This window comes from Theropithecus gelada, chromosome 11, assembly GCF_003255815.1.
Source record: "Theropithecus gelada isolate Dixy chromosome 11, Tgel_1.0, whole genome shotgun sequence".
Classification (NCBI taxonomy): Eukaryota; Metazoa; Chordata; class Mammalia; order Primates; family Cercopithecidae; genus Theropithecus; species Theropithecus gelada.
The window spans coordinates 63,611,520-63,635,289 of NC_037679.1; the positions used below are offsets into that span (position 1 = coordinate 63,611,520).

Here is a 23,770-nt window from a genome sequence, read left to right on the forward strand (position 1 = left end):
TCAAAGAGAAAAACACAGGGTGATCTTTGGCATAGCCTGTCATCTTGCTCACATTTCACTTATCTCTCTCCAACTTCAGAGCCCCTGCTGTGGAACAGGTGCTGTGCTGGGTGGCAGGGGAGGTCTCTGGCTTTTTTTTTGATCTCCGTCTTAACATCTAGCCTACTGGAGAAAGTGTATTTAATCATCCACTCATCTGTTAACAATTATCTCTGAGGGTCTGTCACATTCAGGCAAGATTCTAGTTTCTCTACAAGAATCTTCTCACTGTGTACATACTAAATCAACATCCTGCTGGATTTCCCCCGGACATCTCCCTTCATCACCATTGGAGAGTATCCTCTAATTGCCAGCCCAATTCACCATAGTCATCTCATTTGATCTGGAGTTTTCTGAGAGTGATTGGGGGTGGGATGGACAGGAGAATTTAGCAAGAGTGTATAAGTAAAATCTACATAATAAAAGTTATCTCCCCTTGCCCCCCATGATCTGTTCTTTATGTAGCAGTCTGCATGAGATTTTCAGAAACAAGAATCACTTTACTTTACTTTCTTCTTCTTCTTCTCCTTCTCCTTCTTTTTTTTTCTTTCTTTCTTTTTTTTTAGTATTATTGGGATCTGGCTCTGTTGCCCAGGCTGGAGTGCAGTGGTATGATCTTGGCTCACAGTAGCCTTAAACTCCCAGGCTCAAGTGATCCTCCTGCCTGTGCTTCCCTAATAGCTAGGACTGCAGGTTTGTGCCACCACACCTGGCTAATTGAAAAAAGAAAATTTTTTTCAATACAGACAGTGTCTTGCTATGTTTCCAGGCTGGTCTCAAACTCTTGGCCTCAAGTGATCCTCCTCTCTCATCCTCCCAAAGTGTTGGAATCACAGGCATGAGCCACCATACTCGGCCAGTTCCCTTCTTAAAACACTCCAGCACTTCCCATTGCACTTGGGTTGAAATTCCCACCACTCACTGGGGCACGCAAGACTCTTCAAGACTGAATCCTCGCTCAACATTGTGACCTGCCCCCTACCACCTGCAGCCTCACTTGCTGTGCTCCAGCCATGTGGATCCTCCTCCTGTCTCTAAAACCGCCTCAGGCCATTTGCACATGCTGTTCTTCCTGAAGGCTGTGTGATTTCCGTCAGTCAGTCTCAGCTCATATATTACCTACTTGGAGACACCTCTTCTTACCAGCCAGTCCAAAGAATCCCCTCTTTCCATGCCACTCTGTTTTATTTATTTTTAAGACATGTATCACTCTCTGAAAATTAGCTTCTTTCTTCTTTTTCCTTGTTATCATCCATTTCCCCCAACCAGAATAGAAGTTCCTGAGGCCAGGACTCTTGTCTCTCTGCCCCTCTCTATGTATCTCTGGCACATACCCCAGTGCCTGCCTGCTCCAAAGTAAAAGCTTGGTAAATATTGTTGTTGACTAAGTGAATGAATAAATTCCTTTTAATGCCCTTTGGAAGTTGCAAGTAAAGACAGGGATCCCTTTTTAAGATTACACTTTTGGCTATTGATCTGTGTGTCTGAAACAAGATATAGTGTGAAGATTCTACCATGGGACATGACATCCATTGAGCTAATTAAGGTTTTAGTAATAAGAATCCAGGATGTGTCTGGGCACGGTGGCTCATGCCTGTAATCCTAGCACTTTGGGAGGCCGAGGCGGGCAGATCATGATGTCAGCAGTTTGAGACCAGCCTGACCAACATGGTGAAACCCCGTCCATACTAAAAAATACAAAACTTAGCCAGGCATGGTGGCGTGCACCTGTAATCCCAGGAGGCTGAGGCAGGAGAATCGCTTGAACCCGGAACCCGGGAGGTGGAGGTTGCAATGAGCTGAGATCATGCCATTGCACTCCAGCCTGGGCAACGGAACGAGACTCAGTCTCAAAAAAAAAAAAGAATCCAGGATGTAACTGAGGAAAATGAGGTGGAAATGAAATGCACACTTACCTATAACCGTGTTTCCTGCTCTCAGTTAGGTCAGATGTTTTTGACCAAAAAAAGATCGGAAAGTGAAATAAAACTAATGGAAATGGTGTACGATGGCTCAGTGGTTTGTAAGCAATTTAAATGGCCTCAGCCATTCACATTCAGGCAGGAGCCACTGATCCCAGTGTTTACCTTGGAGCTGGTATCCAGTAATGTGGCAAGATGTTTATTGCCTTCTCATCAGATGAGGGATGTGGAAGAGAATGTTTCTGCCCTGGAACCAGGTAGGCCTTGGGCTACTTAATTGGCTCTTTAATAGACATAGGTGTTCTTGAAGCACACCTGTCATTCCCTTAACAGAGTACCTATGAGGTGCCAGGTGCTGGGGGTTCGTTGGTGAATAAAGTACGCTTTCTGGCTTCTAATCCAGTGGCTTTGGACACGTCCCGGTGAGAGGGGTGGAAATAGTGTATGCGAATATGTGTCAGATGCCTCAGAAGTGGGGAATGGAGGGAGAGTTTGAAGGCCTGAAGGCGTTCCATCGAAGCTTCCTTCCTCGCCGTCTCTACCTTTCCCTCAACTCCGGCTCAGGCGAATGCTCAAAGTGACTCACCCTGGTAGGCATGGAAAGACAAGAGAGACTTGGTTGTAGAAAGACACATGTACAGTTGGTGGAGGGCCACCCCTTCGGACGCATTTCATCAGTGGGCGTGACGCCCCCTGTGGTATCACACGTGCGGCAACGAGGTGTTTGGTTTTGTTTTTTGACTGGGTCTCGCTCTGTCACCCAGGCCGAAGTGCATTGGTGCCATCTTGGCTCACTGCAGCCTCCATCTCCTGGGCTCAAGTGACCTTCCCACCCCAGCCTCCCAAGTAGCTGGGACTAAACACACACACCATCATGCCCAGGTAATCTTTGAAGATCTCACTATATTGTCCAGGCTGGTCTTGAACTTCTGGGCTCAAGCAAGCCTTTTGCCTTGGCCTCCCAAAGTGTTGGGATTACACTGTGAGCCACCGTGCCTGGCCTAACGAGATGTCTGTACGTGAAGCCACATTCCTGGCCCATCCACAGTCACGAGGACTTGGGACTACTGGCTGGGTGACAAAATCGAGCTGATTTCCCCAAATCTCCAAGGAGATCCCCTCTGAAGAGATGCCGTGCAGATGAGAGACAGAGACAGACAAAGCCTGCACCATGAAGCAAAGGCAGGAGCTTGTGAGCTGACCCCTCTGGCCTTGGCCTCTTAGTGTCTATAGCTCATCACTGCCTTAAAGACACCACATCACATGTCACTGTTCTTCAACACTGCTCTTATTTGAATGTCTCAGTGATAACATCTCAGAAATGAAAAACAGGGTCTCCACTTCTGAGGATGTGACAAGTGAGTTGGAGGCAGTTTCCCAGGGGAAGGATTTTTGTCTCAAAGCATTAAAATAGAATCCGTTCTAAGTCAGAATATTCCTTTTAAAGTTAACTTCACAAAACTTCTCCGATCTTGATCCTCTTGCTAGCAGCTGACTGCCGAGGATGGGTTCCAGCGCTTCTCAGAACAATGTCGTAGGCGTATTAGCTCTGTAAGTCACCACGAATTCAGAATAATAACTGTGGGGTGGGGTGGGGGCTCACTGATTGACTTGGAGGCATCTAGAGTTCATTTTGTAAAACACTTAAACAATTCAGGGTGTTTTGTTTTGTGGGCAGGTTTTTAAAAATAATTTAAAAAATGTAAAATTGTGGTTAAAAAAGCACAATGTAAACTTTACTATTTTGATCCTTTTAATTTAAGAGTACAGGTCAGCAGTGTTAAGTGTATTCATATTGTTGTGCAACAGATCTCCAGAACTTTTTTGTCTTTGCAAAGCTGAAATGCTGTACCCATTAAACAAACAACAACTCCCCACTTTCCTGGACCCCCTGAGCTTCCAGTAACCACCATTCTGCTTTCCATTTCTATGAGTTAGATAACTTGAGATGCTTCAGATGCGTGGGATCATACAGTATTTCTCTTTTTGGGACTGGCTTATTTTGCTTAGCTTAATGTCCTCGGGGTGCATCCATGTTGTAGCATGTGACAGGATTCCTTCCTTTTTAAGGCTGAATAATTCATCGTATGTGTACACCACATTTTTTTTTAATCTGTTCATCAGTCGATGGGCATCTGGGTTGTTCCTGTGTCTTGGCTATTGTGGATACTGCTGCTATGAACATAGGTGTGTAAATATCTCTTTGAAATCCTGCTTTCAATTCTTTTGAAAGAATGGAAAGAAGTGGGATTGCCAGGTTTTGTGGTAATTCTATTTTAAATTTTTTGAGGGCCCGCCACACTGTTTTCCATAGTGGTCGTGCCATTTTATATTTCTAACAACAGTATACAAGCATTCCAGTTTCCCACATCCTTGCCAACACTTGTTATTTTCTGATTTTATTTTCGATAGTCACAGTCCTAACAGGTGTAAAGTAATATTATGGTTAAACAGTGTAGTTTTATTATTTATACTTGATGTAATCAATACATAAATTAGTACTAATAAAAATTGATAACTACTATTTATTGAGTGCTCATGAAGTATTCTAAGCATCTTGCATGACTTAATTCTCATTACATCTCTATGAGGAAGAGGTTCCATTTTTACCACATTTTATAGACGAGGAAATTGAGGCTTGGAGAATGTAAGGAACTCACCCAAGGTCACACAAGGAATTGAAGCCTGTGCCTGGATTGGAACCCAACCATCTGGCTGCTAGGGAGTTCTCTGCCTCTCTTTTCCTAATTGACTATGCTCTTTAAAATTCACATCTTCAGCTGACCCATATCAAGAAAGTCATAGAAGATAATGACATCCTGACTCCTGAGTGGAGTTCCTTGAAGTGCCCAGGAGTGAAAACTTGGAATAAGGCCCATGTCTCAGTCATTCCTGATGCCTCGGATAGCGGGCTTCAGCCAGGGCTTTAGAAATAGTGGCCTAGTCTCCTGGGCCCTGGGCTTGTAAAATACTCTGTACTTTTTTGGTTTGAATTCCCTTGTTAAGTAAATAATAGAAAATGTGAGGAGAGAGACACAACTTTTTTTTCTTGACACTATTCCACTTTGAGTTTGGTTTCTGTTCCAAATCTCTGTCTCTCTGTGTGTGTGTATGTAGTAGGGGAGGGAGGTGTGTTGATGAGCTATTGTTACATTAGAAGGTTCACTTTTAGAGCCACCAGATTTTCTGGAAAGCCATACATGTGCTATAATGCCTGTCAGATAAAAAATCAGTGTGACATAGTTGGTTTAATTTTTGTTAATTTTTATCATATTTAATTTTGTTTTTTGACTAGACCTAATAATGGTCCAGAGGCCTTTAGGCACTGTTGAAGTGACTGCTGGCCACAATTCCCCATATCAGCTGTAATGTTTGTGTTGGATTATTGTATTAACAAATGCTTCAAATTACATTAGAAAAAATCTGTTACGTTATTTTAAGTTGGGGGACCAATTCCACACTCACATCTGGTAATCCTATCGGTAAATAATGGCACAGGGCCATTCTAACAGGGGCAATTAAGTCTGCAGGGCCTCTCTTCACTCTTTGATATGTTTTGTGAACATTTTTCTTATTTTGGTGCCATGAAATGAAGTCTCTGTGAGGAGCTCAAGTCATAGACTAATCCTCAAAACTTTTTTTTTTTTTAAACAAGACAAAGAAAATATGAGATGTTGTTTCCTGCAACAAAATCCTAGAGAGTTTGTAGGATGTTTTATGTACGGTATGTTTTGAGGATCATGGAACTGAAAAGTCCACGAGAATTTACCATCCAGAAAAACTTTTCCACTGAAGGTGGGGAAGAGGTGCCTGCTTGACTTCCTCATGGGCTCAGGCCTACCTCTGCAGTTATGGTTGTGGATAATTTAGCCCCCCTTGCAACATTGTGGTACTTGCTGCTCTCACCTCTGACTTGTGGATGAGAATACCTGCCTCCTGGGACCTCTCCTGGATATCAAGCCTCTGGTATCTGTCATAGGACTTTCACTTAACAGGTGCTATACCTTAAAGGACAGATATTGATATTTTTGTTTGCTACAGGCTTAATTTTGTTCCCCTAAAGTTCATATGTTGAAGACCTAACCCCCAGTACCTTATAATGTCACTATATATGGATATGGGGTCTTTAGAGAGACAAATAAATGATTGTGAGGTCATTAGGATGGGCCCTAATCTAACCTGCCTGATAGTCTTGTAAGAAAAGAAAATTGGGATGCACAGAGGCACCAGGGTTGTGCACACACAGAGGAAATTCCTCATGTGAGGACACGGCAAGAAGGTGGCTGTCTGCAGGCCAAAGAGAGAGGCCCCAGGAGAAACCAACCCTGCTGACACCTTGATCCTAGACTTCCAGCCTCCAGAACTGTGAGAACGTAAAGTTCTGTTGTGAAAGCCACCTACTCTGTGATATTTTGTCGTGGCTGCCCAGGCAAATCAATACATGATTAAACTCCTCTGATGCTTAAGTACCTCATGTATTAAAAGCAAATGTTCACATCCTGTTTTCTCTATACTGTTTCCTTGGTGGTTTCTTCTTAAGTTGTTTTCTGGCGTTTTCCATGAGGAACCAAAGTCTCTTGGTCTCTGCTAACCTTCTTACTGTATGTCTACATCTGTCTTCTTCCTCCCCACCTTGCTGAGAACTCGGGTCTGTGATAGTGGGTGACGTGGACTGGGGAGAGGGGACTGGATGGTAACAGTGTGATCAGCCTGCTGTTTCTTCACAAACTGATTACATGCAGACAGGTGCATATGGGGTATCTGCTCAGGGTCCAGCTCCACCCTGCATGTGCTGAGTATCTTCCTGCTCCCTCTTTTTTTTTTTTTTTTTTTTTTTGAAACAGAGTCTCACTCTGTTGTCATCCAGGCTGGAGTGCAATGGTGAGATCTTGGCTCACTGCAACCTCCGCCTCCCGGTTCAAGTGATTCTCGTGCCTCTGCTTCCCGTGTAGCTGGGATTATAGCTGTGTACCACCACGCTCGGCTAATTTTTTTGTGTTTTTAGTAGAGACGGGGTTTTGCCATGTTGGCCAGGCTGGTCTGGAACTCCTGACCTCAAGTGATCCACCCGCCTCAGCCTCCCAAAGTGCTGGGAGCTAGGTTTGCAGGCATGAGCCATCGCACCAGGCCCTGTCCCCTCTCTTGTTCTGTCCTACAGCTCCAGGGCTGTTAGACTCCACCTGTTATCTTAATAACAATTGCCATCTCTGGCACTCTTCTCCCTCCTGGGCTGGGAGTGGGGCTTCTCCACTTCCCCAAGCATATGGGTCCATTTTATTTTAAAGGCTTTATTGCCAATCATGACTGGGGAACAGACAGACAGGATTGGAAGTGACTAGATTTTAGGGGAATTTTAAACTGTCAGTGGGGCTTAACCTCAAACCAGTAAAAAGCCAGAAGAACAAAGGGATGTGTACAGGAAGGCTGGGGATGGTGTTAGTGCCTTATGACCGGGATAATCTACTGTGGAGTTGAAAGGAGGGCCAGGCCTTCAAAGATGCTTTTATTGAAAACGTCCCTCTAGGACCTTTTTCACTGAGAGTTTCACATCTGGGTTATCCGACTTGTCGGGAAGGGGTCTTGGTTATTTGTGCAACTCTTAATGATTTCCGAGAGAGTCCGCTCAAGCGGATGTGGGGAGGATTCAGTTCAAAGACCTGGAACACTTGAATTAGCCACTGATGTTAATAGTCTTTTGCAGCTGATAGCATTGAGGGTTTCTTTTAGGAACCTTTAATAGGATACTTTTTAGGTAGTGGGAGAGAGGAGTTGTTTTTGTTTTATATGCTTTTCCAGAAGGAGAAAGGTGATTCCATTTTGAATTTTCTTTGATCTTTTCTTGATCTTCTTAACCCCTTTCAGAATGGCTACCACTCGCCCTCTCCAGAACTTTCAGTGGCTCACTATTGCCAGTCCTCATTCTTTTCCTCCCATGGCTGGTTTAATTTAGATCTCCCTATCTGGAATTTGATTTCTTGGCAGCAGGGACCATGATTCTTGTTTTTCAGTTCACATGGATCTCAAAGAATAGAGTAACGCTCGGCAAATACTTCTTTTCATGGGAGAGGGTGTTAGGTTTTTAAAATCCTTTTCTCATAGGCTGTCAGATTTGATTTACTGCTTCATACCTGGGCTTTCTGTTGAGGCCAAGGGGTAGGAGTGTCTTTGGGACTGCATCAGATTCTGGGTGAGGCCTGTGACCAGCCAGTGGGGCCCCAGAAGCTGAGTTAGAACTGCTTGTACCTCCTGGTCCCCTGCCTTCATGGAGTGGAAAGGGATGAATTAGGGACTCCAAGTCCAGGTACCTGGGCTGTTCTCCATCCCACCCTAAGCCCGGAGCAGCAATTGGTGATTGGGCCATTAACTTTACGTAGTTCTGGGGCCAGACTGTGCATCCTATAACCTTGACCTCAGCAAGAAAACATTAAAGGGGAAACCTGGAGAAAATGTGCCTGGACAAATAGATACAAATTCCTCCTGGTGGGTCATGAGTAGAAAGAAGTCATTATTATATAAATCAAATAGACACTTAAGTCTGGACAGCAGGTAGCTCAACGCTGGAAGAGTTCACACCAGAAAAGAAGGAAAAAAAGTCAGGGAGGGAAATGGTTAGAAATAGGGGTGGGTTTTCTGGGCCTGGGGCTGCCTCTGGTCCTCAGTGCCGCCTTCCCTCATTCTGCCCCTCTGTTCTCTTGCTGTCCTCCTGCCCGCTGTGGCCATGGGACTGCCCCCACAGGTTCTGGGGACATTTTCTGAGTCCCCCTGCAGCTGGTACAGCCAGTCCAGGGCTCAGTGGGGGAAGTGCTCCATCAGTATTTTTTTGGTGGTGGTAAATAAGATTCATACAGCTTTGCAGTGTTTGATTGTGGACTTTTAATCTGGCACCCCAGGTGACCCTTAAGCTCCTTCTATTTTTCCCCGTAGCTGTCTTTTGAGATGCATTTGCTGGGCCTTATTAATGGTTTGTTTTTCCCCTCTTGATTTATGAGATTAGAAGCTCAGTTCTTGGCCTCCCCCTTCCTGGGAGAAGTTCTTGCTTCATCTCCATAAAATGTTGCTGTTGGGCTTTTTCCTGTTTTATTACTTTGCATTAATACCTGGCAGCTTATATCTGAGCTTTCATTTTATTTTCGTAACGTATAGTATTGCCTCTCCTCTGGCAGGCTTGGTGCTTGCGAAGGGTTTGTTGGCCTCTTGTTTTTTAAATTGGGAGGTAGGAATTTAGATTTATTAGTCCCAGCTTAGCGATGAGCGGCACAGAGAATTTTAAATGAGTTGTTTTAAGCCATGTAGCTAATTAGGGGGGAAAATGAACCAAGGATACTAGAAATGAATGAGCAAAGAAGAAAGCAAATGAACTTCTGACTTATTCTGCCCTTTGGTGTTTTCCTAACACAAGACTTATTTGTTTTTTAACTTGGTATTTCTCTGTGAAATGGGCAGGAAGAATGACATGAGCTAAGAGAGGAATGAATAAGCAAGGGATTTATGAACACAGTGCTCTGATGATGATGACATTGGCTCTCTTGAAGCTACATATATACTTTTTCCCACAAAATCCATCTTAGAAGAGGGGTTGCAAATCCCTTGCAAGGGAGGGTTATAGCTGGATGCCAGAGTGGTCAGTTTTTGACCTGGGTTTGGTGTGGGGCGTGTCCACTGAGCTTTAGCTTTCAGTGCATCTGATTCTGTGAAAGGAATAAGAACGGAGTAGTGGAAATGAACTATTGCCGTAGGTTGGCAAGTAAGTCTGGTGACGTTAGGGAGTAAACTGGGAGGAAGTTCCCCAGGCTGTGATCTCTGTAGGGCCATGGGTGGGAGGGCAGGTTTGATCTCTGCCCTTGTTGTGAGGGGGTTGGGTGGAGCCCTTTGATTCCATCCCCACCTCAGCTAGCTCAGCACTTACAGTGAACAGTGCGTGCTGTTCAGGACACTTCATTATGCCTTCGGAGTCCTTGAGGATCTTGAGGATCAGAGGGTCTCTACGTTTTTCTGCCTTATAAAAAAGTGGAGGAGCTTTTCAGAGCATTCTGGAATAAGAGATGAGACTGGGGTCTGGGAATGGAGTAGAAAGATGCTCAAGGAAGGACTCCCCTTCCTTGTTTCCACAGCTGGGCCACAAACCCAGGTCTCTTTTGCCTTTGACTGTACAACCTGCTGCCTGGGAGTTCCTGGGACGGACAGGTTTTAGAGTGTGTCCTTGATGGACACATAGTAAAGCCCTGGGATCCAGGAAGTAACAAGAGGGCACTTCCTAGTCCTTAAAAGAGAACATCTTAATTTTGCCAGGTAATTTTGGGGAGGCACCAAACCTGAAGGTTCAGGATCTAAAGTACTTTTTCTCCCTCTTAGGAAACGTGGCCTAGCATTTGGTGGTCATGTTCAAATCCTGGCCCAGTCACTTACTAGATTTCTAACCTGGGGCAATTTGCTTAGCTCGCAGATGCTCATTTGACCTGAAAAATGGGCCCAAGCTGACACTCCGAGCACCCTCCTTGGCATTTGTGATTGTTAAATTCCGTAATGCAGGTAAAGTACTCAGCCCAGAGCCTGGCCTGGTATTTATAGTCAGCCTGGAGAAAATGAACTCATGAGTTATCGTCTACAAACGGTGAACTCCTTCAGGTCCATCCACCAGATGCTGGATGAAGGAGTCAGCCTCTCTCTAGCAAGGCAGGGAGGCTGAGAGCCTTTGCAGAAAGAAGGTCATTGGCGCATCAGAAGTGCCATCCAGTAAACCCTGGCTTCAGTCACTGTGGAAATTGTTAATCAGACATATGGCCCTTGCCGATTTTAGGGTAAGGCACAGCTGTGAGCAAACAGCTCACCTCTTTCTCTTTAACTAGCAGCACGTGAGTGGACAGAGGTCACCTAGGTCACCACATGTGTTACCTCCACCATTCTTTCCTTATTTCTTCTTTTTATTTATTTATTTTTTTCTCCAGGACAGTGTCTCACTTCGTCATCCAGGCTGGAGTGCAGTGGCATGATCATAGCTCACTGCAGCCTTGAACTGCCGGGCTCAAGGGATCCTCCTGTCTCAGCCTCCTGAGTAGCTGGGACTACAGGCCTGCACCACCATGCCTGGCTAATTTTTAAATTTTTTGGTAAAGACCTGGGGTGTGGTGGGGCAGTGGTCTCGCTGTGTTGCCAAGGCTGGTCTTGAACTCCTGGCTTTCAACGATCCTCGTGCCTCGGCCACCCAAAGTGCTGGGATTATAGGTGTGAGCTATTGTGCCCAGAGTCTTCTCTTATTTCTTCTAAATGCTTGGCTTTTAGGACAGTCTAGGAAAATAAGAATTGGCCAGATGACTCAGTTAATAAAGATGTACATTTTTCTGAGTACTCGTTGGTTGCTGTGTGGAAAAAGAAGTCATCTCCTCAGATTGCTAGTAATTTAATTGGATGGAAATCAGTTGATTTGTGAGTGATAATTTATCTCCGCTCCCTCTGCAATTAGTCTCTTAACTTTTAGCCCTACCCCCCCGCATCTGAGAAACAAGGTGATCCAGATGGAGAGAGCACCAGGTGTTAAATTGAGTAGCTCATCTGCGTTCCAAGGAGCTCATGGTGCAATTCAGACTGTCAAGTGCAAACTGAGTTAAGAGAGACACCAGCATGGGGCATCATCAGGAAAGAGTTCATGACATAATTTTAACAATGGAAAGTTATAAATCTTCAGTTAGAATCCAAATACTCCCGAGGCCCAGAACCCAGGAGAGGAGAATTCAGAGGCAGGCCCTTCTACTGAGTCAGCAAGAAAAGTGCCACATCAGCACTCCTCAAATCTGCACATGCATGGGAATCGCCTGGATTCTGGTTAAAGGGCAGATCTGGATTCAGTAGATGTGGGGCAGAGCTGGCATTCGGCCTTTCTAACAATCTCCCAGGTGATGCTGATGCTGCTGGCCTGAGGCCACACTTTGTGTAGCAAAGTCTTATGTAATATTTAGGTTAGACAGTAATGTATAGATGCAGGTAATGTGACTAAAGGTGCTCATTACAAGAGAGAAGGAACTGTTGGTAGATGGAAGGAATGTGCCCATCCAGACATCGTCAGGGTGGTGTGTGACATTGCATGTCTGTATTCTAACCCCAGATCTGCTGCTGCCTGGCTGTGTGACCTCGGACAAGTCATTAACAGGTAATGTGAATGAAGGTGTTAGTTACAAGAGAGAAGGAACTGTTGGTAGATGGGAGGAATATGCCCATTCAGACATTGCCAGGGTGGTGTGTGGTATTGCATGTCTGCATTCTAACCCCAAATCTGCTACTGCCTGGCTGTATGGCCTCGGACAAATCATTAACCCTATCAGAGCCTCATTGCACACCTGCACATTGGGGCAGGCAATTAATACCCACCTTCTGAAGTGTGTGCCTGTTTAGGAATAAAAGAGCAAATCCATGTAAATGCTTAGAACAGCTCCTGGCACACCTCAAGTAGCCAACAATAAGAGTCTTTCCATTCTCTCACTTGGGAGCTCCTCTTCTTACTTGGACTTGACCAGTGAGACCTTCTGTGCCTAGGCCCTGTGTCTTGTGTCCCCTGGAGGCCCTGCAGGGGCCAGGGAAGCTGACCTCTGCTCTCCTGATTATGATGGTGCTTCCTGATCTTCTGGGAGTTCTGGCCACCACCAGTGGGGCATCAGCACAGGACACAGTTAGGACCCGTTCGCTTTCTCTGTGGCCAGGGATTGCTTCAGGAACTGACCAGCGGAAGCCAAGGAAGGGCTGTGAATGAATGCATGAGGACTTATGGGGAGAAAAAGAAAATTTTATGTGGAGAGGAAAAAAAAAGTCATCAGGCAGATGCGTGAATTAAAAATGGTAAAATGCTTTTGGGCTCAACCTTGTAGTTTTGGGTTCAGAAAGCTGGTGAAATGAGATGTAAAATGCCTCAAAGTTTGGACGCATCCAGTCCATGTTAGCTTTTTTTTCTGGCTCTGCAGAGAGCATTCCACTGAGTTTGCTCCAGTCAAGACAATGATTCTCACTCTCTAGGTCTTACCTGGGTGTACCCCACACCCCCAGGGCAGCGTCCGTGTCATCAGCACCTTGCTGCGCGGAGAGTGGGTGGCTGGGAGGAAGAGCTCCTCTGGACCCACTTCAGTGCCTCCCGTAGTTTTGCAGCTGCAGAAAAGTCCCATTTCTCCCCGACTGCTCACGGCTGAAGCAGCCCTGCCTGCCCAACTTGGTCGAGCTGTGTTAATGCAGTTAGCTCGCTGGCTTCTCACTGAGGTGGACTCAGGCACAGTGGCATGTGTGTCGAGAAAACCAGATACCAGATTCCTGACTCCGGCACTGCTGAGTCCTGTTTCTTCGATGTCACCTCAGTGGCAGCGGGTGCGCAGCCCGTGCTGGGCTAGATGGCTTCCCTGGGAGTCTGAGGACTCTCTAGGGTCTGGTGACTTGAAAGTCAGCTGTAAGTGACACATCTGGGTAGGGAGGAGGCCTGGGGCACAGGAGGTCAACTCCTGCAATTTAGGGTCCCTGGGAATGTTCTCGTCTAGTGATTCCTAAAAGCCAGTTCATGGCCTAGGTACTTTCGGATCTTTTGAGGATCTTGTTTAAAAAGCGGGAGCTGAGTGTGGTGGATGGTGTGTGCCTGTAGTCCCATCTACTAGGGAGGCTGGGGTGGGAGGATCCCTTGAGCCCAGGAGTTTGAGGTCAGCCTGGGCAACATAGTAAGACACCCATCCCCCATCTTGAAAAATAAGCAACATCTGGGGTCCCACTTGGAGGTTCTGATTTAGTTTGGGTGGTTGGAGTGGGGGGGGGGGGAACTTTAATCAATATTTTAAAAATGACTCCCAGTTGATCCCCATAGGCAGCAAGGTTTGGGGAAGCCATGCCAGAGTCCAGCCTTGCACTGGTGCTGAATGCAGAGGTGGAAGTCTGTGATTCTGTCCCCAGAGCATGTCAGTGACAGACCTCGACCCAAACCCAGACCTTGGAACTCAGAGGCTCTTTTTTTTTTGGACACCTATTAGACCGGTCTCTGTAATTTTTGCCCACAAACCCCAGATTTATGCCAGAAATTCAGCCTGGCAGAACAGGGCTGTTATGGACACCAGTGGTTCTGTTCTACCTGAGGGCTATTTCACTTTCCCAGGGGACATTTAGCAATGCTGGAGACATTTTTGGTCATTATGACTTGTAAAGGGGTGAGAGTTGCTACTGGCATCTAGTGGGTAGAAGCCAGGGACACTGCATGGGACAGCATCCCCCACACGCCCTAGCAGAGAGCTACCCTCCACGTGATGTCAGTAGTTCAGAGGCTAAGCAACCCAGTTCTAGATGAACGCTTCTCAGACAACTGCACTTGCTGGGTCCTGATTTCATAGGTCTGGGGTGTGGCCTGAGAGTCCGTATTTCTGAAAAGCTCCTGGGTGATGTTGATGCTGCCTGTCTGGGGACCACACTTTGCATAGCAAGTATTTTCAGAGCAATTGATTTCAGAGTGATTCGGGAGTAGCTTGGAGTCACAGCTGTACCATTAACTAGCTGCTTGATCTTGGACAAGTTACTTTAACCTCTATCACCTTAAGTTTATTCATCTGTAAAATGGAGATCATATCACTTAGGGCCAAATTAGATAATGTATGTAAAGAGCTTAACACAGGTTATTGACCTTGGCAAGCATTCAGCAAATGTAGCTGTTCCTTTCACTCCCTTATTATTTGCTTAGCAGTTCAGCTTTAATTGTCCATTGTTTCATTATTTACCTATTTTGTGTCTCATGCTTTGCTATAAAAAAAAAGATGAGGTGGGAGGTGATTGAAAGCATTATCTCTGTGACGGTGAGTTATAAAGATTACTAGCGTTGTTTTTACTCCTAAGTCACTCCACCTTCTGTCACGGGGTGGGAAGTGAGGCTGGAATAGGACTTAAAATCAACTCCAAGAGAAACATTTTGAGAACTGGGGACATCATCAAGTCATTCTTCAAATTCTGGAAACACGGTAGTTATTCTCCACTCACTCAACAAAAGTGACTGTGGAAGGAATGTCCCAAAAATCAGGTGTCTGATTTGTGCGTTTCCATTCATCATGGTTTTAGGGATCATGGAGAAGTATGACAAGCAAACACAGATATCCAATTTCATCAGCATCCTGAAATACATAAGTCACCTATCGCAGGAGCATTTCAGAGCAAGTTTTGAGCACGGGATTGAGCTTTGTTCAAAGTCCAACATTGCCACATATTAGCCGTGTGACCTGGGGGTTATATGACATCACAAATTCTCAGTTTCCTCATATCTAAAATGGGAGAAAAATCGTATCTGCTTCTAGAGTTGAAGTGAGGCAGAGGTGAGATGACGCATGTAAATTACTTGATGACTTGACCAGGATGGACAGTCCTGCACATTAGAAAGGCTGTTTTCAAATGTTGGAGTGGGAGAATCACTTGGAAACTTATTCAGAGGTGCCCCTCAGAGAGTCGATTCATTAGGGCCAGGATGAGGCTTGGAATCAAACAGGCACCCTCGGGGATTCTAGCTGTGCTGTGCCACTTTGAGAAACCTAGTCCAGGTGCTAAATTTACAATGATCACCTTTGGGATTCTGGTGACCGACAAAGATGGAAGCTTTGCAGGAAATGTTCCCCGGGCGGGAGGGCTAAGAGGACACTGTAACTCTTGAGAGTTGCTCCAACAGACCTTTTATTTTGGCAAGGGCTTGTGCTTTCTTTGCCAAGCTGTCATTCGTTACTTGGCTAGAGGAGGGACCACGGGGAGGGGAGAGGGGACATATACAGCTGGCTGTAAGAACAGTCGACCTCTAAGTGGGATAACCTCAGAGCCAGGCATAAGGAATCTGGAAACAAGGAGGGGAGGTGATGGAAGGTGGGAACAGAGGCAGGTGCTGGAGACATTGCTGCAGACTTCCTGGAAGGGGCTGCCAAGCCGGGAAGATTCAGGGGGGAAGAGTGCAGCTGGAGAGAGAGCCTCTGCTGGCTCCAGGTGCTGGCCCCAGAAGGCATCTTTGGAGAGAAGGGTCTGAGCTGTGACGGTTCGGTGCAGGGACAGGTGGGGTAAGCTCAGGTGTGCCGGGCTCCCTCTGCATGTTGCAGAGCTCCCAGGGAGGGCAAGGAAGTGAAGTGCGAGCAGATGGTCTCCGTCACTGCCAACCTAAATCAATGACTGGAGAGGGCGAATGCTGCCAATTAGCAGGATATCCAGAGCCCCTTCTCCCAGCCCAGCAGCCCCACCTGGGAGCCAGGCGGCATGCTTTGCCTCCTGCTGAGACAGATCCTGCTTTTGCTGCTTCCTTGAGAGGTTTAGCACATGAAAATGGCTAAGGGCAAAGGCTTTGGCACCACTGCCTGCTTTCAGATTGCCGCTTTTGCTAGCCATCGTCATCTTGACCCTGTTTCTTCCCTTCTCTGGGCCTTGGTTTCCCCATTTGTAAAATGGCAGTGATGGCAATAGTACTTATCGGTTAATGCCACCACAATGCTGCCCAGCAAACTACCTCCGTAGACACAGTAGTAAGTGTTTGTTGTTCACACATCTGGGCTGGCCAGGCCAGAGGGCTTTGCTGGTCTTGGCTGGCCTTACTTATGTGTCTGGATGGCTTTGGCTGGGGGGAATGACTGAGATGATTTGTCTCAGCTTCCTGTGTCTCTCTCATCCTCCTCTAGAGGTGTAGCCCAGGCACATTCTCATGGATCTGGCAAAGGTACAAGAGCCAGTGAGCCACTCATGTAACTGCTTTTAAGTGTTTTTCTCACCCCCTCCCCAGCATGTTTGCTGCCATCCCATTGGCCACAGCAAGTCACATGGCCAAGCCCGGCATCAAGGCTCCTGGCAGACTGCCCTGCCCAGGATGGCACTGCAGAGTCACAGTGCCAAGGGAATGCATCAGGAGGTATATGGAATTGGGGTGTTTTTTGCAATCTACCATGAGTACTAACCTCACAGTTTCGTATGCAAGCAAACCCTCATCCACTTACCAGTCTTAGGACAGAGGATCCTCACTGGTCTCCTTGCCCTTGAGCCACACCCAGATTAGGAATTCTTTTCTCCTCTAACTTCTTGCAATTCCCTCCATGTACTGTTCTATTTCCCCCGTCCATGACACCTTTGTACTGCTGTTCCTTCTGCCTGTAATGCCTGCCCCTTGGCTTACCCGTCTAATCAATTCAGCTCTGGGGTCAGACTGTTTGGGTTTGAAGCTGGTTCATGTCATTTATTTAAAGCTTCATGACCCTGGCAAGTTTCTCACCCTCTCTGGGCTTCAATTGCTTCCTCTGTAAAGTTAAGTATCGTAACCATCTTCCTTCTCTGCCAGGGTTGTCGTGTGGATTAAATAAGAGTTGTAAAGCACGTATCAGTGACTGCAAAAAACAAAAAGGAAACGCTGAATAGAGGTTTGCTTTTGTAAAGCAGAATTTACATTTGATCTGTTGCTGTTGAAGCAAGGGTGTGCATCACATCCCATAACTGGGAAAAACAAAGCTAAATAAACCCTTTTAACCTTGAGATGTGCCAGAAATAACAGGGTCACTCTGTCTCATTCTGGTCCCCTGAATAAAGGAAATCTTGACCGTTTTCCATAAGCCTGGATTATCCAACCATCAGCTTTATCCTTAACTTGGCAATGATGATATGATTGCTTCTGGTGGTTATGATCATATATGAGAAATGTGGCAGTGGCAGAGGTAATTATCTCTTGTGATTATTTATGTGGTGTGACAGTCTTTCTAATAGCTGGCCCCCTTGAACCTCTTTACAAGTAAGATTTTTTCTTTCTTAAATGCTTTTATCTTCCTTCTATGTGTTGATGCTACTGTTACTCCTGCTGTTTCTACCACTACAACTACAACCACTGCCACACCACCACCACCATCACTACCACCACTACCACCATCATCACCACCATCACTCCAGCACAACCGAAATAACTATTATCCTTAACACCCTGCTAGGTCATCTTCCCTATGATGACTTTCTTAACCAGTTTCCCTCAAACAATTAGTAACATTTTTCCCATGCAAATCCATCTTGAATTCCCACATGTTGTGGGAGGGATCCCATGGGAGGTAATTGAACCATGGGGGCAGGTCTTTCCCATGCTGTTCTTGTGATAGTGAATAAGTCTCATGAGATCTGATGGTTCTATAAGGGGGAGTTGCCCTGCCCAATCTCTCTCTTTGCCTGCTGCCATCCATGTAAGATGTGACTTGCTCCTCTTTGCCTTCCACCTTGATTGTGAGGTTTCCCCAGCCATGTGGAACTATAAGCTCATGAAATCTCTTTCTTTTGTAAATTGCCCAGTCTCAGGTATGTCTTTATCAGCAGTGTGAAAAGGGACTAAGACAGCCTTCTATTATTTTGTATCTTGTACCTGCTTCTGTTTTAACACAGCATATTTGAAGTACAGTTTTTGTTTACGAGTCTGCTGTTTTCCCCTATATAAGGGGGCAGAAAACATGTCTCTGTACCTTAGCATCTAAGAGAAGGATCTGGCATATAATAGATGCTCAATTTATACCTGTTGAACATTGACAGAGGAATTTCATCTTACTCTCATGATATTCTCGTTCTAAAACCAAAAATTGCAATAAAAGGCCCCCACCCCCACAACCATGGTTGCAGAGGTGTAGAATAGAGTAGAACTCATGAATGACATGAGACATTGGAATTCATGGACAGGCACATGCTAGCAAGCCTGAGATCCAGTGGGGCCTCTAATTTAGATATTTATAAATGGACTTTCCACATTGCCTGTGTTATTTAAGGTAACATGAACTTCTGTTTCATAAGCCCCAAAATCTTGGTGAATGAACACAAGAAAAACTTATTTCCCACTGATGTGAATAGCCTAGAGTAGGTATTCTTGGTTGGGCAGCTCTCCTCCATTTGGCGTTTCAGGGACCTAGGCTCCTTCCACGTTGAGAATCTTCCACAGGCTTTCAAGGCCACCGTGAAGGTCATCTACTTTTTTGGCATCTAGCTGTAGGGGATAAGGACATTGAGCTTACTGAATCAGGCCCAGAGGAGGTCCCCATCACTTCTGCTCCCATTCCACTGGCCAGAACTTGGTCTTGGAGAGGCTGACAAATCTAGTCAGCCATGTGTTCATTTTCTGTTTAGTAAGACCTCATACAACAGTGTTTATGCAGGAGATGTGCCAATTTTTTTTACGCCTCTATCTGGTTTTCTGCTGCTAAACCGATCTTAACCAAACCCTACTTCCATTTCATGCAATGTTGGTTCTAGACTACAGCCATGTGACTAAATAGGGGCCCTTGAACCAGAAATGGAGGAAGGGTTGGAGTCCGTGAACTGCTGTTTGCAATTTATGCATGATGAAGATAAGAATGTTACTTTGTGCTGTTCTTAGAAGCCAGTTCATTTTTAGACTGAATGTTTATATGACTAGGAGCTGTAGGAAACGCCGTGCCCACCTTGCTTAGTTTAAAGCCTTTGAGATCAATGGTGGCTGAATGTGCTTCCAGGAGCAGAATTTAATCTGCAGGGAGTGGGTGACTGCAGCAAAACTTTGCTCTTCGCTCCTCTTTGTGGAAACACTGTTTGTACAGCATGTCTTCCATAATCAATACAAGGGAGACATTAATGAAGAGAATGTCTTGTTTGGCAGACAAAGCCTTCTCTTTGTTGGGATTGAGATGCTCAGTTTATTTCCTGGGAGTGTATTTATGAGAAGTTGGTTAGTGATTCTTGTAAGTGTATGTGAGTTTCTTGATTTTTTTTTTTTTTAAGAGAGGAGTCAACAACCCATTGTATTACTGTAAAATGTTTGATAGCTTGTAATTTGAGCAATGTACTCATGACAGCCTAGTCTTATAGATTTGGGAAATGTATACATACTTTAAAATGAGTAGGTTGGAGGGGGAACTTTAAATATGTATATTTTACTTTAAAAAAGACCCAAAACCTTTTTTTTTTGAAATTACCATAAATCAAAGCATTATGGGAGATAAATTTTTTAGACTTTGTGTGTGGAATTTCATTGAGAAAGATAAGGTGGACAAAATGCTGGAGAGTGTGGGACAACCCCTGGGTTGAATCAGTCTCCACTTTCAGGGAGTTTATAGCCTAAGTTCCCTTCCCTTTTTCAAAAGGAATTTTCATCTGTCTTGTTTAATAATAGAATCTCTTCTTCCTCCTCCCAGCCTTGTCCTCACCTCCCTTCAGGCAAGCAGGGACTTCCTTCTCTGCGTCGCTCGGGAAAGTGTATTTCCCACTTGCGAGGCTGGCCAGCAAAACCTCTTTGCACGTTGGAGAACAGGATGCCAGTTTCTGCCTTTCTGCTTTCTGCTCATAGAAGGCTTGTGTGGTATGTTATCATCGGGTCTTGCTGGCTTTCTTCTGGGTCTTCTTGCTTTCCTGAGTTTGAATCTGCATTATGCAGTTGACAGTCAGTGGTATAGTTGGAGTATGTTTTTTTGTTTGCTGAATGTTATGCCACCTTGTCTCGGTGATGAAATGGTTTAAACAAAATAATGCTTTGGAATTGAAATGTTCTGGTTGGTGAGTTTTCTGGTCAATGGAAGGGAATGACCTTGGGCAGAGTCTGTGACCACAAGTGAATTATCTATCCTTGCAGAGCGTCAATTTCTTCACTTGGAGACGAGGCACACTATCGCTTTCCTTATTAGGGCTGCTGAGAGAATATAGCTGAGGTTCCTTGGCTACTTAGCAAATGCAGGACTCAGTAATGATAACCACAGCCATCTCTGGGTATCCGTGGGGGATAGGTTCCGGGACCCCTCTCAAATACCAAAATCCAAGGAAGCTCAAGTCCCTGCTATGAAATGGTATAGTATTTGCGTATAACCTACAACACATCCTCCTATATACTTTAAATCATCTCCAGATCACTTATAATATTAATAACTAATACAGTGTAAATGCTATGTGAGTAGTTGGTCCACTGTTTTGTTTTTTATTTGTACTTTTAAAATTGTTGTATTTTTTCCCCCTGCATATTTTCAATCTGTGGTTGCTTTAATCCGTAGTTGCAGAATCAAGTTATAGAGGGCTGGCTGTACTATTAATAATTATTAAGATATACAAAATCACTATTAGTGAGAGATTTAAAAATATCCAGGGTAGAAAGAAAATGAAATAGACTATCAGAAGCAGTGATTTTCTGGTATGATTTTAGTTTGTAGTGATCTACAGGATCCTTTGTGGAGGCAAATTTTTTCTAGTTAGTAGTATCTGTGATATCATTTAAGGCTCCTGTTTTATAGATTCAGTTCCACAAATATTTATTATCGGGTGCCTGTGCTATGTCAGGTGCTGTGCTAGGAACTGTTCAGTTAGAAATATAGTACAGTTAAGAAAATAAGTCAGGGCATTCTCCCTCCCAGACCTTAGAGTTGGGGTGATTCTGTGTCCCAGTTTTCCCTGGAGAGTCCTGTTTACTGCTCTTGTTCTAGCATAATTATTCACAGTACCCCCTTTTATTTTAAGTGTCCTGGTTTCGGAAACCAGGGTCATCAATATAGGCTATTACTGAGGCAGAGGGAGTTTCTCCAGAAAAGGACTGTGGAAGTTCTCTAAACAAGAAGGAGCATGATGAAAAGTACTTTTTAGGGAACTGAATTCAGGCTAGATGGTTAGTTGTAGGACCAGTGAAGAGGTGGGAGAGGGGAAAACATTTTGGAGATAGAGTAAACCAAATACTACCAATATGATGGACAGAACCCAACTGGAGGCGCCATCTTGAATTCTAGAGTGTGAAGAGCAGTCTCAGGTGCGTAGCCTTTTTTGTCTGGATTTCACCAATCAGCATGTCTCAGATGTCTTCTTGGAGACCCCGTTAGGCTTTAACAATTGCCTTAAAAATTCCCCAGCAAAAGCATTTTGGGAATAGGGAGCAACTCCAGGTTGCACACAAGATGCTGAGCGAGGTCATTGGTTTATATGGCCATTTCCCTCCTGAGTCTAGGTATGCAGGTCTTGAGGTGTAGAGCTCAAGGCTACTTTTGCATTTCTGCCAGTGCTTCCAAATGTCCTGACTCCGGGCCGGGCGTTGGGGTGGGCAGTGGTAGAGGGAGGGACAAGTGGGCCAGGGTAGTACCCTTCCTTGACTTAGTGTTTAAAATTTGAAACACAGAAACTTAGTCTTTCTGTGCCATGTCTCACATACACAGAGGGAATACTGGTTGCAGTAACTTTGGAGAGAGTTAAAAGGTGATATTTTATATATTCAGGGATTATTGTTAAATTCGAAAGCAAGAGGAATGCAGTTCAGACTTCACAGATTTGGGAGGTAAATCTCCCTCACCCCCAGTGTTTGCATTTGGTTTGAGTGTCTTAATTACCTTTCCAGAACGTTTGTGAAATTAAGGTAGAAAAAATAATTCTGGCTTAGGTACTAATATATAACCTCTGTGTGTTTATGATGAAACCTTCACCTTTAAGATTCTTGTTTGCAATCCTGGGCAACACAACCAATTTTCTGTGTCATTAACTTTTTCCTGTAACACCAAAGGGCAGGAGGATGCTGGTCTCCACCTTTTCTTTCTCCAAGGCAGGTTGAACGACCATCTGTGCCATAAGATGGATGAGGCCGGGTGAGCCTCTTGTTGATTTGGTATTTGTGTCTTCACACAAGAATCTTTGCTGATTCCAATGCTCGATTCACTGAAATGCTCCCTGCTGTTCTCTGAATCGATGATGGATTAGTTGAGGTCTTTGTATTCATTATTGGCAAGGTTTTGAGACAGTCCGTTAAGTGCAGGAAGAATTCTGGCAGTGGCGTCCGAAGGCCAAGGCTCGGCAACCTGGAATAAGTCACTGTCTGAGTCTGTTTGTGTTGCTGTAAAGGAATACCTGAGGCTGAGTCATTTTTAAAGAAGAGAGGGTTAGAGCTGGGCAAGTGCTGTGGGCTTAGCAGGGGCTGCAGGGCAGTGGGAGTGCAGGCTTAAAAAATGCAGACCCCCGGGGCACCACTCATTTCTCTAGCTCTGATCCACTGTGGTACCAGGGGTCTAATCAGGCTTGTGCCTGCCTCTCTCTTGAATAGCCCAGAGAATTCATCTAAACAGCCTTCCTACGGCAGCTGCCTACTCCAGGTGGCCACATGGGAGTTCCAGATCAGTGTTGTCTCCTGGGACGCTGACACAGCAGCCAAGTTTGTTGGTGTTGGGGCAGCCACAGTTGGTGTGCGTGGTTCAGGGGCTGGCATTGCAATGGTGTTTGGCAGCCTGATCATTGGCTATGCCAGAAACCTGTCTCTCAAGCAGCAGCTCTTCTTCTGTGCCATTCGGGGCTTTGCCCTGTCTGAGGTCGTGGGGCTCTTCTGTTTGATGGTTTCCTTCCTCATCCTCTTCGCCATGTGAGACTCTGTGGGGGTCACCTGCCTGTGCCTGCTGCTGCGACTCCACACCATTCCTGGTGCTGGGAACATTTTACAACATTTCTCTAAAAGCTTTACAACATTTCTCTAAAAAAAAGAAAAAAAAATAGAGGCTTACTTGGCTCATGGTTCTGCAGGCTGTACACGAAGCATGACGTCAGTGTCTGCTCTTGGTGAGGGCTTCAGGAAGCTTCCAATCAGGATTGAAGGCAAAGAAAAACTGACTTATCACATGATGAGGTAGGGAGCAAGAGAGAGAGGGGAGGGAGGTGCCAGGCTTTTCTTAACAATCAGCTCTCGTGGGAACTAACAGATCAACAACTCACTCATTACCCCAGGATGGCAAGAGCTGCCCCGTGACACACTAGATCCCATGTCCAACATTGGTGATCACATTTTTTTTTTTTTTTTTTTTTGAGACGGAGTCTCGCTCTGTCGCCCAGGCTGGAGTGCCGTGGTGCGATCTCCACTC

At 45.3% G+C, this 23,770-nt stretch overlaps 1 protein-coding gene and 1 pseudogene across 1 annotated transcript in view; both read left to right on the top strand.

Annotated features, from left to right (window-relative positions):
- The window catches only part of CHST11 (carbohydrate sulfotransferase 11), a 310,662-nt gene that overhangs the window by 36,800 nt on the left and 250,092 nt on the right, over positions 1-23,770 (top strand). The gene's annotated exons all lie outside the window — the stretch shown is intronic.
- On the top strand, positions 22,866-23,299 carry LOC112634672 (annotated as a pseudogene).